The sequence below is a fragment of the Pantherophis guttatus genome, chromosome 2 (genome assembly GCF_059756535.1).
Source record: "Pantherophis guttatus breed Tessera chromosome 2, ASM5975653v1, whole genome shotgun sequence".
NCBI classification, from domain to species: domain Eukaryota; kingdom Metazoa; phylum Chordata; class Lepidosauria; order Squamata; family Colubridae; genus Pantherophis; species Pantherophis guttatus.
This window is the reverse complement of record NC_142064.1, coordinates 31,441,180-31,458,226: the sequence shown is the minus strand read 5'-3', so window position 1 is coordinate 31,458,226 and position 17,047 is coordinate 31,441,180. Positions and strand designations below refer to the sequence as shown.

Genomic DNA, 17,047 nt, shown 5'->3' with positions numbered 1-17,047 from the left:
CCCTCCTTTCTTTCATTATAATATCTTACGCATTTCTGTTGGTGGTAGTCTTATAGTTTTGAAAATTAAAACAGAAGTCCAAACACGCTCCATTGAAATAACAGGATTTAATTTCAAGTTATACACAAGGGAGGCTGATACTTTACACTTGCCGCTCCTAAAGTCTGAATAACGTGTGGGTGATACTTGTTGCAACACATGACTGTTACAAATGAGAAATCTTATGTTGTTATTTCTTTAGATATACCAATACACTCAGCTCTACCTAAATTAATTTTGGAAAGCAGTAAATTATCTCTCTGTCTCTGCCCCACCCCCCATCCTTCTTTGAGAGAATTTCTTTCTACTTTCTAGTTTTTTATGTCAGAGGTTACCTTGGTATAGTCAAAAAAGGTGACATGATCAAAGCCCCACCTGATGCTCATACAAAATAAGCAGAGCTTATTTTATTATTACTCTCATTCAAAATAATCATACAAAAGCAGCACAGAGCTGCTGTGCTGACTTTTTGGACCATGCTTTGTGGAGAGTTATGGATGCATACTAAATACAATTATATAACATTAATATTATTGGGTTAGAATTGGGTTATTTTCATGGAAGATTGGAACATAAATAGGTTAGTTGGAAAGAAATAGAATTCCTGTTCTTTTCTAAATAATACTTTTTAATGAATCTGGCACTAATAAAAGGAGGAATGCTGTGATGTACAGTTTGGGCTAATATCTTAGTGACACACACAAGGATGCATTTATGTGAATCTCTGCATTTTGCTTAAGGGAGACACATCTACTTGATTATCCCTTCCATTTTGATCTTTACAGTTAATTAATTTTCCTTTGCAAATGGGTTATGACTGTTTCATCTTGAATATAGGAAATTTAAAAGGACAGAAGAGCTTTGTGTACAGTTTAACTCTTAATTGATATTCCCAGGGGAGGTTACATATTAAGCTATTGCTGGATTCAGTCACTATTATCCTTTCAAAGAAATCAAAATTGAAATCCCTGTTCTGTTTTAATAAAATGTCTGTCTCATAAAATTGCCTATTTAAAGAAAAAATGAGCTATGGATTCTGAATGGCCAAATGACACATTATTGACGTAAAATATTTTGACTTATTTTAAATGTTGGTTTCTCCTGAAAAAAAGAACAGAAAAGTATTACAGTTTGTCTTACAACACTTACAACAGTTCATTTAGCAACCGTTCAAAGTTACAACAGCATGGAAAAAGTGACCTATGATCGTTTTTCACACTGATGACCTTTGCAGAATCCTCCTGGCCATGTGTTCAAAATTCAAATGCTTGGCGACTTTATGACAATCATAGTGACAATTTATGACAATCGCAGTGTCCAGGGGTCATGTGATCACCTTTTATGACCTTCGGAAAAGCAAAGTGAATGGGGAATCCAGATCCACTTAATAACAATGTTACTAGCTTAACAATTGCAATGATTCATTTAACAACTGGGGCAAAACTCCCTTAACAAATGTTTCACTTAGTAATATAAATTTTGGGTTCAGTTATGGTCGTAAATTGAGGACTATCTGTATTTGGTGTTGAACATTCCCCTGGTTCTTCTAGATGTGCTAGATTGTTACCGTATAACTTTGAACTTCGAGAGTTAGTGTACTGTACTGGAAAAGTCCCTTGATAGGTAAATCTGTATACTAGGCACACTGGTGTAGCTCTGTTTTTGTTCCATAGCGATTCTGGAACATCGTAATTTTGGGATGAGGTAGGGCAGACTTCTCAGTGTTTCACCAAGAGGCCATTTCCAGGACAATTGCCACATAGACTAGAAATGTTGGAAGTTGTAGTCCTAATTCTTTTGGAAGCCACCAGATTGGGTATGATGCTGTGAAGGATCACCATTTTTGCTTTGGTTAATGTATACAAATAAATTCACAATCCCCTAGCAGCTTTATTTAAAATTACTTTTGTTGTTGTTGATAATGAAATGGTTCAGGCAAAAACCACTGAAGATTCAACGGTCTGCCTCAACTATCAATGGTATATCAACGGTTCCACGGTGGCACAGTGGTTAGAATGCAGCATTGCAGGCTAATTCTGCCAACTGCCAGCAGTTTGATCCTGAAGGGCTCAAGGCTGACTCAGCCTTCCATTCTTCCGAGGTCAGTAAAATGAGAACCCAGATAGTTGGGGGCAATATGCTGACTCTGTAAACTGCTTAGAGAGGGCTGTAAGGCAGTATGAAGTAGTATATAAGTCTAAGTGCTATTGCTATTCATGTAATTTAACAAATGTGCCCACAAAAAGGAATTGTGGGAAATGCAAGGAGATCCCTTAGATAAAGGCTGTCAAACTTTCGGCCCGCGGGCTGGATGCGTCACGTGCTGGCCACGCCCACATCCATTTTAGCGAAGGAGAAAATCGTCCCAATACGTCATGTGATGCCGCTGTGACGATGTGAGTTTGACACCCCTTCTATTCAGCCTTTTCTGAAGAGCAGGATATTGGTTGAATGAGCCAAAAGACATACTGAAATCTGATCTTTTTTTTTTTTAAATTTGATTTATATGCCGCCCTTCTCCGGAGACTCAGGGCGGCTTACAATGTGCTCAGCAATAGCCTTCATCCTTTTGTATATTTATACAAAATCAGCTTATTGCCCCCACAACTGGGTCCTCAATTTACCTACCTTAGAAAGGATGGAAGGCTGAGTCAACCTTGAGCCTTGGCGAGATTCGAACCTGCAGTAATTGCAGGCAGCTGGTCTTAATAATCAGCTTAATAACAGGGTGTCTTAGACCACTGTACTACCAAGGCTCTTGGTAGTACAAGAGTACAATCTTGAAGGTCAAAGGTTAGAAGATCTCTTCATTTTAGCTGATACTTTAAATGTACCTTATAGGTTTTATGATTTGCATTTGTGACTTGATTTAGAAGTTGGAATCAATATGTCTTACATCTCCTGGTATCTGAGAATTTAGCAATATGTTTTAGTGTTTAGCTGTTTGGTACAGAACTCAATAATGAGGAGACATCTGTTATTTTTCTTTTAAAAAGTATGCTATTTAGAAATAATCCTTATTACTCCAATGCTTCAACAACTAGTATTGATTTCTGGTATATCATTTATTTAGAATCCTGTTTTCCAAATAGTTAAATGTATGCTTTAGAGGTTGGGTTCTTCTTGTTTCAAACTTCTCGGGAAACATGGAAGAGAACCTTGATAGTTATGTGTGCCAGTTATTCTACCCTGCAAAATCTCAGAGCATCCCCAGATAATGAGTTCTGGTGCTCTTGACTTCTTTCCCAAATTGCATTCTTCCTTATTCCATGGGGCAACTGACTTTTGAAACTGAGAGGCCTCCAAAGGCAGATATGGTGATACAGTTGGACAAGCCCAGTTTGAAGAATTGGGGCTCCACACAGGACATGGTGAAACCCTGAAGTAGCATGATGTGGCTGAAGTTGCCTTGAAAGCTCAGCCAAAGAGAAGTAATTAAAAGAGCCGGATATATTTAGCCCTGAGAAGAGAAGATTTGGACACAGACATGTCATTACCATTTCTACTCCCGACTCTTGAAAAATCAGCATGAAACAAAAGTCATTACAGTCATGATTGTCTTCACAGTTGCTGACCTCAAAATGTAGAGGTTAAATGCTGTCCTGAGACAAAGAAGAAATCCTGCCAGGGGAAGATTGGAGGCTGAATAAACTGAATGGTTGTTAATTGAAAATGGTCTTTGGCCAAGAGTTTAATGCTATCTATATCTTATTGGGAAGATTCCCCATTCAACAGAGTGAGGCTTACATTAGGCCCCAATGAATTCAACAAGGCACATTCCTAAATAAGCTTTTACAGTAGATTTATATTCTATCTTCCATGTCAATAATAATAATAATAATAATAATAATAATAATAATAATAATAATAATAATAAACATTTTGACTCTACAAAACACCACCTTACTCAGAACAGCTTACATCCTCCGACGATACCTTAACAGTTCCTAGGTCCTTGGTTAGGACTCGAGCTGCTGAGCTATTAACCAGCCTCAAAGGCTGTGAATCTCACTAAAGATTAACCAATAATAATAATAATGTTAAAGTGGCTTATCAATGCTCCAATTAAAACTGTACCTGTAATAGAAGACAAGGCATATAAAAACAAATTGTATGGAAAGGGCAACTTTCCAAGATCTGAGAAGTGCTTCTCAAGAAGCCAGTGATAGAGCCACAATCCCAAAACCATAAGTAGTCTGCAAATGTGTACTCTACATTTTTGCCCCAGATGGTGTTCAAGTCACTGGACAACATATGTACAATGAGATTGGTGGAGCTCCCTCAGTGCACCCCCCCCCAACACAATACAACTCACAGTGAAGACAGAAAATCCCTAACCCAATAAATCATATTAACAAACACCCAGTCCTATTGCACCAATGTGAACATGTTACATGTTGCGCCGGCCCTGCAAGTCCATCGTACTATGTAGTTATAACGTTATTTCGCATTCAGGAGTCTGACAGCCCACGGATTAAAAACTGTTCTTCAGCCTGTTTGTGCGGCTGGTTATGCTTCTATATCTCCTTCCCGATGGTAGGAGGGTGAAGAAGTGCTGACCAGAGTGAGTGAACAATAAAAAAGGATAAACATGGAGTTTATTTTAAAATGTAAAAACAAATAAATTAAAAATATAGTAGCTCATATATGATTAATATCCAGTCAGGTAAAGCATACTTCCGGAAGAAAAAGATTAAAAATGGATGTGAATGCAGATGTATCTTTCATGGACATTCATAGCATTTCTAGTGATGTTCAAAAATGAAAGGAAACAGAAGGGCAAAAATCATAGGTGGGTCCCTAGGAGAAGAGGTAATATAACCTTTGTGGAGGGGTTTTTAGAACGTATAAAAGTCAACATTCAGACTGGATACCTTGTTCTTAAAATCAATTCATTTCTTTTTTTTAATGTACCTTCCTTTCTAGGATTGGAATGTTAAATTGAATTTAGTTTCATTTACCCCAAAATAGAGGAAGCTGAGATAGGCTGGGTACTGTACACAAACACTTGAGGAGAGTAAGAAACAAAAGTCACAGAACCAATAATTTTAAACTGAGTACAGAAACAATTGGATAGCCAATGAAGAAGGTATAAGATGTCCAAAACTTTTCCAAACTCCCAACTCAAGTTGCTCTGTATTACTGAAATTTCCAGGCTACCAATAAAAGAAAATATTTGAAACTCAGAGTTGAACAGTGGGGTCCTTGGTGCTCTCCAGGGGTGGGTTCTACTTTCCTTTACTACCAGTTTGCAACGGGATCACACACGTGCACTTATGCGCATGTGCAGATCGCTTCTGATGTCATCAGGGTCAGTGGGCGGAGCCTCCCACCGGTTTTACTACTGGTTCTATAGAACCGGTCTGAACCAGGGGCAACCCACCACTGGTGCTCCCTGAACTAGGTTATTTTCTTGTAGACATTCATTACCCAACTAGAAAACATCATCAGTGCTTGAAGGAACTGTAAACAGAATGCAAACCCCATTCCCTTCTAGCAATGATGATGTTACCTATTTGGATAATGAAATGTCTTCAAGAAAACAGCCTTGCTCAGAGAACACTAAGGACCCCACATTTCCAGATTAATATAAAACATAACAAGAGAAACAGACTCTTCTGGGGGACAGAGGTTATCACAGCTTGATTTCCCAATATCAGGCAGAGTGGAAAGAGACTAGAATAGTGATAGATAATGTGATTTTTTTTTTAGCATGGTAACATCATCCAAATTCTCTACCAGTCTCTTCAAAATAGCTTTCACCTCTTCAGAAATTTGTGTTATTAGGCCAACTAAATAATTAAGTGAATAACTAAACTGCCGATTGTATTCTCATTATCTCCATTAAAATACGAACAAGAAACTGGAATAGCACAATCAGAATTCTCTAACAGATCATCACTTGATTAATTATTTATAATGGTTCTTCTTGAGTATCTCTTTAATGTTAAGAATTTCTATCTTTTTGGATTGCCTTTTGTACTTGTTTTAGTATTGGAGCATGGCCAATGCTCCAATAAGCTTAAGAAGCTTAAGAAGCTGGCGGTAGCTACCAGTACAAGACCATTTGCAGTACAGAAAAGCTAATAGAAACTACCTTGAGGTGTGTGCATATATTCATGACTAAATTTTATTTATTTATTAAATAAATTTATATAGCTAGTATGTATGTATGTATATATATATGTATGTATGTATGTATGTATGTATGTAATTTATATGCCGCCCTTCTCCCAAAGGACTCAGGGCAGCTTACAAAAATGAACAAAAAATTACATAAACATTAAAATCAATTTAAAATTAATTAAAATTAATTAAAATTATTTAAAATCACCCTTACAGATTCAGCCCATTTGGTGAAAAAGCCATGTCTTCAATTCGCGGCGGAAGGAGAGGAGGTCAGGGGCTGTCCTGAGGCTGGTGGGCAGCCCATTCCAGAGGGTCAGTGCTCCCCCTGGGGGCCACCAGCTGACATTGTCTGGCTGACGGCACCCTGAGGAGGCCCGCTCTATGTGAGCGCACCGGACGATGGGAGGATGGCAGGAGATGATCCTGCAGGTACCCCAGGCCTAAGCCATGTAGGGCTTTATAGATGAGCACCAGCACCTTAAAACGAACCTGAAGGACCACCGGTAGCCAGTGCAGCTCGCGCAGGAGAGGTGTCACATGGGAGTACTGAGAAGCCCCCATAACAACCCACACGGCCGCATTCTGGACTAACTGTAGTCTCCGGGTGCATCCCAAGGGCAGCCCCATGTAGAGGGCGTTACAGTAGTCCAACCGAGACGTAACAAAGGCATGAATGACCGTGGCAAAGGCATCCTGATCTAGGAAAGAGCGCAACTGGCGCACCAGGCGTACCTGAGCGAAGGCCCCCCTGGTCATGGCCGTCAAATGATCTTCTAAAGAGAGCCATGAGTCCAGGAGGACACCCAGATTGCGAACCCTTTCTGAGGGAGTAAGGACCTCCCCTTCCATCACAAGTGATGGGGCCACTAGATCACGAGATGCCGGTATCCACAGCCACTCAGTCTTGGATGGGTTGAGTCTGAGTCTGCTTCTTCCCATCCAGGCCCGTACCGCTTCCAGGCAGCGGGACATCACAGAAAGAACCTCCCTAAGGTGATCCGGGGTGGAGATATAAAGCTGAGTATCATCAGCATATTGATGGTACCTTACCCCAAAACCATGAATGATCTCACCCAGCGGCTTCATAGAGATGTTAAAGAGCACATAGATGACTTTGGGAGTCTTACAACATACACCATTACACATATAGTAAACGATCGTGAAGAGTTCTGTGCTATAGCATATATATCATAGTGATAACAGATTTTCCTATACCACCTTTATAATTTAAAAAACATTAATGTTATCAATAGAAGAGAATGCATGTAGCTCAGCATTGGAACTGTGAAGTTGTTGGTGCTCTCTGAGCTTGGTTGTTTGCTTGCGGACATTTCATTATCCAATTAGGTAGTATCATTAGACCATACATGATCAGAGTCTTAGCTCCTAAGAGCCTCTTTAGAATCAGATCTCCTAAGGCATGGGTCTCCAACCTTGGCAACTTTAAGACTTGTGGACTTCAACTCTCAGAGTTCCTCAGCCAGCAAAGCAAAACTCTGGGAGTTGAAGTCTACAAGTCTTAAAGTTGCCAAGATTGGAGACCCATGCCCTAAGGATATGACAGAGGCACCATATATATATATATATAAAATTTGATTTATATGCCGCCCTTCTCCGAAGACTCAGGGCGGCTTACAATGTGCTCAGCAATAGCCTTCATCCTTTTGTATATTTATACAAAGTAAATATGTCATACACTAGCATTCTTTTATTTATTTACAGGATTTATAGGGTTGTCTATTTCATACAACTGTGAGAGTGCGAGAGGAGGGAAACAACCAAAGTTAGAAGCTAGGTTTATATTTTCTATAGCTGATGTAATAATCACGTTCAGGAATTCTTCTTCTTGGGGAAGCCACTTAAAGAAGATACATTTGAAGTTCATTGTTAGTAGACAGTACTAGATTCTTCTTGCTGGTGTCTGGATATACTGTCCACGAGTCCAGAGACTGGAATTGTACCTGGTGTGAAAGTCAGTAAGTCAGAGTCTTCTGAGACAGCTCCTCAAAAATTTTAAGTCACGTTTATCTAGAGCAGGGGTCAGCAACCTGTGGCTTTGGAGCCGCATGTGGCTCTTTCATCCCTCTACTGCAGCTCCCTGTTGCCCATCATCTCCACAATTGATAGGGCTTTCAGTTAGGACAGGTAGAGGAAAAAGGATGCTGTGCTAGGAGGAGACTCTATGGTTGGGGAACTGGAGTTCCGGTTGGCATAGGTAAAAGGATGCTGCGCTAGGAGGAGACACTATGAGGGGGGGGGGGGACAGACGGACTGGGCTTCCGGTTGGCTCCAGAATTGAATGGGGGGCTTCCGGTTAGGGCTTTTGTAGCTCTTTGAATGTTTAAGGTTGCCTATCCCTGATCTGGAGAGATGATTTTAAAGGGAGTCAATGGATCTAGGGTCACCTATTTGGGATGGTGCTGATATCTCAGTGAAGGAGAAATTTACTGCCATCAGTTACTCTTTTTTCTATGGAAAATAACCCCAAAGAAATAATGTAAAAGTACAAAGATTTTTTTTTACTGTAATTTAAAATACATCTTGTTTCATGCTCTCTCTCTCTCTCTCTCAGATTTTTAGACTATCTTGATGCCTTACTTAGAGAGGATGTTCTGGTCATTACCTAAATGACTCAGGACAAAACCTCAAGTTACATAAAAATAAAATATGTTTAAGAAAAGCAATGAGGGACAGAAAAAGAAAATAGTACAATAAATCAGAATATTCTATGATAAAATGTTGACAGAAAGTATTCAGTGCCACTTTTACTATACATAAATATAAAACATGAGGTAGCTTTAGTTATCGATACAGATTAACAGAGTTGGAAGGTACCTTGGAGGTCATCTAGACCAACCTCCCACCCAAGCAGGAGACCCTACACAAGTGATGGCTAACCTTTTTGCCATTGCGTGCCAAAAGCATGGGGAGCATGGGGGGGTTGTGTGCGTGTGTACCCACACCCATAATTCAATGCCCCCACACACCCCGATGCATGCGCATACGACACCCGCCCCCCATGCTACCCACGCTTTTGGCACGATGGCAAAAAGGTTAATGGTGGGCCCGGTAGGCCTGTTTTTCACTCTCCCCAGACTTCCCCACAGCCTTCCCCACCCCCCCAGAGGCCCTCCGGAGGCTGGAAATGGACCATTTCCCGACTTCCAGTGGGCCCGGAAGGCCCAAAAATCATCTGGCCAATGCGCATATGCGTGCTGGAGCTGAGCTAGGGCAACACTCACAGATATGGCTCCGCGTGCCACCTGTGGCACCCGTGCCATAGGCTCACCATCACGGCCCTACACCATTTTTGACAAATGGCAGTCCAATCTCTTCTTGAAAGTCTCAAGTGATGAAGATCCCACAACTTCTGAAGGCAAGCTGTTCCACTGGTTGATTGTTCTCACTGTCAGAAAATTTCTTATTTCCAGGTTAAATCTCTCCTTGTTCACTTTCTATCCATTATTCCTTGTCTGGCCTACAGATGCTTTAGATAATAGCTTGACCCTTTCCTCTCTGTGGCAGCCCCTCAAATATTGGAAAAGTGCTATCATGTCTCCCCTGGTCCTTCTCTTCATTAGACTAGCCATGCCCAGTTCCTGTAACTGTTCTTCAGTCTCCAGTCCCCTAATCATCCTGGTTGCTCTTTTCTGCACTTTTTCTAGAGTCTCAACTGACCAGTGGTGGGTTGCTACCGGTTCTTCCTGGACCGGGTGAACTGGTAGCAGCGGCAGTGGGAGACTCCGCCCCACCCACCTGGATGCTTCTGTGAATGCGCAGAAGTGTTGCACACGTATGTGAGTGTGCGCTCGCGCACGAGCAAATCAGTAGCAAACTAAATTGAAACCCACTACTGGTAGTGACCAAAACTGGATGCAGTACTCTAGGTCTCTAGGTACCTTAGTCTTACTAAGGCTTTATAGAGTGGTATTATTATCTCACTTGATCTTGATTGTATCCGTCTGTTAATGCAGTTTAGGACTGCATTGGCTCTTTTGGCTACCGCTGCACACTGCTGGCTCATACAGTATTTAGCTCATTGTCCACTAAGACTTCAAGATCCCTCTCACAGTTACCGCTATTATAGTTATAAGGGTTGACATTTAAAGTGTTTGCTTTAATGACAGAAAAGAACAAAAGAACTGATAGATCAGGCTAAAGATCTAATAAGCCAGATTGTCCTCATGAGTAGGAATAGCCACTAACAGCCATTTCTGTCATGAATTATTTTAGCACTCTTTCAATGCCATCTACACACTGTACTACAACTCATGGTAGCAAACCTCATGTTTTAGCTGTGAAGGCTTTGATGATCTCTTTATTTTTCTGTCTTAAATCTTTCACCATTATGCTCCATTTGATAACCCCAATTTTAATTTTAGAAGACATGGAGAAAAATGTACCTAGTATTTTCTCCATACTGTCTGATCCATTAATAACAATCATGTCCCATTTGGTTCACTTTCTTTTCTATCAAATTCAGAAAACAGAACTCAAATATCATAACTTTTCTTTCAAGGGCACCCAGCATATCTGCTGATTGATTTGGCAACGTTTTTTTTTGGAATAACTCCCTATGTATCCAGCCACCGTCTTGGCAAAATGCTCTCATTTGTCTTTATAGAGTCTCACAATAAAGCAGCACATGCTGAACACAAAACATCTTTTCAGTGTGGAACCACAATTGACAAAACATTTGAATGATAGAGAGAAACGTTGGCTAATCTTGAAGAGAGTTTTGGGTCTTTGGAATCTGTTTTGAATACGAACAAATAGAGTGATTTTTCTTAGTAATGTTGCTAGTTGTACTATGTTTACAGTCAGGGCCTATGCTGTTTTGCAGAGAAAATCTAATCAATAAACCAGATTGTTGTTTTTTAAGTTGTATAGTCTTTATGAAACTGAAGAATCAGGGCTGAAATCCAGTAGGTTCTGACAGATTCTGGAGAACCGATAGCAGAAATTTTGAGTAGTTCGGAGAACCAGTAGTGGAAATTTTGAGTAGTTCGGAGAATCAGCAAATACCACCTCTGGCTGATCCAGAGGTGGGGTGGGAATGGAGATTTTGCAATATCCTTCCTCCAGGAGTGGGGTGGGAATAGAGATTTTGCAGTATCCTTCCCCTGCCATGCCCACCAAGCCACGCCCACAGATCCGGTAGTAAAAAAATTTGAATTTCATCACTGTGAAGAATCAATCCTAAATTGTGATATTTGTACTGCATAGATCCCCAGTCAGTTTTGGGGGAACTGAGGAACTGAGGAATTATGCACAGCCAGATTTTCATTATGCTTTTATACAGCTTTCCTCAACTGCGAACTTCAATAGCATTTTGACTACAACTCCCAGAATTTCCAGAATACATTTTAGGAGTGATAATTCCAATGCTTCTTGAAACTAGAAGGTTGAAAAAGTCATCTTTAAGCATCATGGGTGGATTAATTAATAATGAACATCAATAAAAAATATTAACCCTGGAAGAGATATGTCTTGCCAACTCACAGAATACAGATCTTCAGCTTGAGGTAGCTCTCTGGCTTATTAAACTCAATGTCAGGGTTCCAAGTAACACCCCCAATGAAAGAAAACTCCAAGGCTTGAGTTTCCTCAAAGTTCCATTTTATTAGAGTTGTCATACTGGCACATCTGGGAAAACCCGAATCTGAAAACTTCCAGGATTTCCCCACCCAAAAGAAAGTCCAAGTCCCTTCCCCTGCACCCACATGTCCATCACATGGTCCAATCATCCACGGTCCCAACTGGAGATGCCTCCCAGTTCCAGCGTCCAGGTGCAGGACAAGATGTCCTTGACCTTCTGAGAAAGGAATGTTATTATGACTATATATCACCCTGGCTCCATACAATCCCCCCTCCCAGTTTCCCACAGTAGTAAATGTGGCAGGCCTGAAAATCCATCGAAATAGATGGCTTCCAGGCCTGCACTCTACTCCTAGTCTCTATTTCTGGATGTAGTAATGCCTGAAGGAAGGATCTGCTCCAACTGCCCTTTTCAGCTGTGATGATCATGCCAGTGCTGTTATAAAAGGGGAAAAATATCAGAAGAAGGAGTGGTCCTTCTGCAGCATTTATGGCTTCCACCATCAGTGGTTAGATACTTTGGAGCAACCACCTGACCTGGTTCCAATTATGAAACAAAACTGTTTGCATACAATATAGCCTGTGGCTTTTAGGAGTCTTTTTTAGGGACCAGAACTTACATAGTTATTTTTGTGTTAATTAAAATATTATTGGGAAATCTTGTAGGGCACAATCTCTGCTCAAGGCAGTTCACGGATAAAACAAGGTAGTAAATATTAATAACATTGACAAGACATACATGCAATTTGCCAAATATTAAAGTAACAAAATTCATAAAACTATTGAAGTTGCGACCATCTTTTTAAATGAGTAGAAAGCTCAGTGGAAAGCCATCAAAAATGATTATAATTAAATTCGTTTGTTTGCTTTTGAGGTGACTCTGAAAATAGAAAAGTGCTGAATGCCTGCAACAATGGGACTTTACAAACTTCTAATCTAAAAGGAAATGAAACTCAAATACTTTGGCCACCTAATGAGAAGGAAGGACTCACTGGAGAAGAGCCTAATGCTGGGAAAGATTGAGGGCAAAAAAAGAAAGGGACGACAGAGAACGAGGTGGCTGGATGGAGTCACTGAAGCAGTAGGCGTGAGCTTAAATGGACTCCAGAGGATGGTAGAGGACAGGAAGGCCTGGAGGAACGTTGTCCATGGGGTCGCAATGGGTTGGACATGACTTCACAACTAACAACAACAACAACAAAATCTAAAAGAGTTTTCATTTTTTTATGGTTGATTGAATGATTTAGTAATTGTTTGAAATGTGTTCTGGGTTTCCCACCTCAGGTGTTAGAAAATTCGCAGCCAGTTCCAGTGCAATTTATAAATAAACTTTTAAATTTAAAGCGCATCTCAACCGTTCCCCCTTTCAAAGTAACAGAGACCTGACAATTCACCATCATTGTCCTAGTTAATGTCTTTTAAATGTCTTTTTAAAGACTGGCTGTGATATCTCTCTGCATATTTATATCTTTTGTCACATTAGTTCAGTTTATGTTAAATAAGGAAATATATAGTGACCTACTTAGAAGAATGTAAAGGCTATGAGAACTCATTATATGAGCTTGAGAACATTTAGAAGAAAAAAATAGGAAATTATATGGGTATTATAAAGTTATAAACACTGCTGTTTTATATCTCACTGTTAATGATATGTGAGAGAAAGTTGGTATACACTGATATCTTTGTGAAGATAGGGAAAAGGTTCCACCGCAGAAGAAGACTCACCATATTCAGGACAGTAGGAAGACTTAACCCTAATTGGAATTATAGGAAGGAGTTGACTTTGGAGCTATGGAATCCAAAATTGGTCTATTACCTAAGATTTGTCTGCGCTTGTCCATTAACTATACCATCATAAAATTGGTGCAGCCATTTTCTTCCTCTACATTGTTATTTGGCAAAATGACATCTCTACATTCTGCTCTGCCTGGCAAGACTGAGAGTAGATGAATTGCCATACCGATGACTGGTTTGCCACTTTTCATTTATACTCCTTATGACAGTTGTATCAGGAACAAACAGATCCAGATATAAAGAGTGGAGAGTTCAATTAGCTATTATCTATAGGTTCAAGCCTATAGATAGGAATGCTTTTCAAACTGAGGTTCCTACCAGGGTAAGATCAGATAAGGTTCAACAACATTCAGGTGTGTGTGTGATTTTGTCTTCTGGTGCCCACATAAGGATACCAGACTAATTCCCAGTTTGACTCCTCCCCCTGACCTGGCCAGTCTCTCCCAAAGATTGTTCCGGGAAAGATACTTCATCATTTTTGTTGGTACAAATAGTAAATTGATTTTAAATACTGTGGTTATTGGCAGTCCAAGGCAGTCTATTTGTCCACTGCTGTCTTCTTGAAATGGCAGATTTCCTGGTCTCAAATAGAATAGCTGTTTTTAATTGCACCTCTATTCATTAAATGCATGAACAAATCATGATTCTTCAGAGCTGTGAAAAGCTACTATCTGTTTTGATTTAATAGAAGCTTTAGCTACTTGTCAAAAATAATTCTGTACGTCAAAATCTGAAAAAAAAAATATTCTGGACACCTGTCAATTCAGCTATGGACTTCGTAATTTTAGCTAAAATAAAACTGATCAAGCCCTTGACAGCCAAATGATAGGGTACATCTATAAAGGTACATACTAAATGGTACTGTTGTTCACATTGAATAGCAGCTTTTGGGAGGTTATAATATCAGCTTTCTATCCATGTATATTAGCATGGCTGCTTTCTGATAGATTGTAGTAGAAATAAACTGGGTCAAAATATGTCAGTGGTTTAACCTGAAAAGCTCTGAAATTATGAAATTGGTTACTTGGATCCCACTTCTCTGCTCTTTTTCTCAACTGCACAAATCTTGGGCTAGGACGATTGTCATGCAGTCCTATAACTTTAAAAAATCCTATTGAGCTAAGTAGGGCTAATAGGTAGGTCCAAAGCTTCATCCTTGTAGAACAATTCAACAAGAGTGAAACTGTAGGCTTAATGTAGTAATTACGGTAGTAGTAAGTAGTACTAATATTATTTCCAATGCTTTGATTGGATCATCATGGCAGAGTTGATCGAAACAAAGTCAGTTTCTTTTTTGAATGGGAGAGAAGCTATTTTTGGTATAGTATGGCTAACATATTTTTCTTCCTATTGTAGATAATCAATGGGTATGTCAAAAAGATGAGAGGAGTTTGGATACTATGGTTCTAAATCTTTTCTCATGCCTCACCATTTTTGCACGTAAAAAGAGAGTTTCTCAAGGCTTATAGAAACTATGGGGCTGGAAGCTGAGTGAACTGGTACGGCCTTCTATATACATCAAACTGTCTAAATTCAGAAACAAATACCTAATTATGATTTTATAGTCATATGAACAACTATGCCTTAAAATACGGCTTCCCCTCCCCAGTGAAATGTCTTCTTTTCTTCCCAAAATGTTCCTTATTTGGTCATTAACACTTTATTGTTTAAAATACTGGCATTACGCCTTATAACTATAAATGAAATAGCAAGCTAAAAACCCAGATGCAAAGCAATGCTAAAGCAAAAACTCATCTTGATAAAAATAAGTGAGTTTAAAATATGTAAAATGTTAAAAGATTTAAATACCTGCTGAAACAATACATTCATCATGGCCACTAAGACAGGCATCAAGTGTTCCTCACTCTACATGTTGTATTCTGTAGCTAGGACATCGTTACCTCAAAATCCCTCTTCTCTCAGTAATAAATTCTGATGCAAACAAAGTTTGGAGTAGGGCAAATACAATTTCTTATTATGCAGTGTCAGAAACAATGATTTACAAGTGAGAATGAGCAAACTGGCACCATCCAGATACAAGATTCAGAATTTTTAATACCAGAATAAAAATGGAAATGATTTTAGGGGATTATGGATTCTTAGATTCAGATTTCAACCATTCTCCATAACAATCTTCTGGATCAGACCCATTTGAAGGACATCTTCAACAAGTCATTGGATCTTTTGTTCTATTAATACAAAAGTGCAGGGTCTTTTGTCTTTTGTCATTTTGCCTGGTAAATCTTTAAAAAGCAGAATTTTTGCAATTTGGAAAGGATTGGCAAGATGGGAAGTAGAGAAGGAGTTCTATCAGCACAGAAAAATAGCCTTATTCTGAATGCTGTTTGTTTGCCTGTTTTTATCTTGCAAGCATCTCAGTTCATTTTCAAACCAAGAGTGAGCAGAGGATAATGGGGTTGATCTCCAGTTACTAATTTTTTTTACTGCAGGAGATGGCTGTTCATAAAGATTGGTAGCAGCATGACAAGAAAGTAAAACAGAAGCAAAAAAAGAACTGAATGGGAGAACAGACCAGAGACAAAAGAAGAATTTATTGAAGAAGCTATAATCATTACTACAAAGAACATAAAGTTCTGGTGCATTCATTCATTCATTCATTCATTCATTCATTCATTCATTCATTCATGAAAATTTATATTGCTGCCTACTTGCCCATGGTGACTCAAGGCGGCTTACACAAACATAAAGACATCATATAAAAATAATAAAATAAAATAATAAAAAATAACAAATTAATAAAATAGTAGCCCCCACTCACCCTCATCCCGGTGACAACACATATTCATACAAGCCATTTAGTGGGCTCCACTCTGGGATTACCAGATTAGATTACCCACTCTGGGGAATCTAATAATCCAATGATCAAGTTGGTCAATAGAAACTAAAAAGGATCTTAGATATGATGGCCATGGCCCACTCCAATTGTTTCTCAGGAATACGTCCTGTTTCTGCAAACAATATACACATGCACTCCTTTGTCATAGACTCTCTGCAACAAAACATGTGGGAATGTTGACGTAGAAGCTAACAGTAATAGAATAGCCCCATTCATCTTCCTCAAAAAGTTTAAGGAAAAATTCCATGAATTGTAGCCCCCCTCTTTTTTTTTTTTTAAAAAAAAAAGTAGTTTAATTGAATAAAGTTTATAATTTTATAACAGTTATAAATTGTTATAATAGTTTACAAAACCAACTATAATCAAATAAATTGGAACAAGAAAGAGATAAGATGGGAGTTAAGAAAACATCACTGAGATTATGAAGTGGAAGTCATCATTTTTAATATATATGTATATATATGTATGTATGTATGTATGTACAGTATGTATGTATGTATGAATATATATATCCTGCATTTATTATTTCTACAAATAACTCAAGGCGGTGAACATCTCCAACAGACCTTCCTCCTTCTATTTTGTCCCACTCTGTAGGACAAACTGGCAGAAGATTGGCAGAACTCATTC

At 39.1% G+C, this 17,047-nt stretch overlaps 1 protein-coding gene across 1 annotated transcript in view; it reads left to right on the top strand.

Moving 5' to 3' along the window:
- Positions 1-17,047, top strand: part of HTR1A (5-hydroxytryptamine receptor 1A) — a 41,080-nt gene that overhangs the window by 9,812 nt on the left and 14,221 nt on the right. The gene's annotated exons all lie outside the window — the stretch shown is intronic.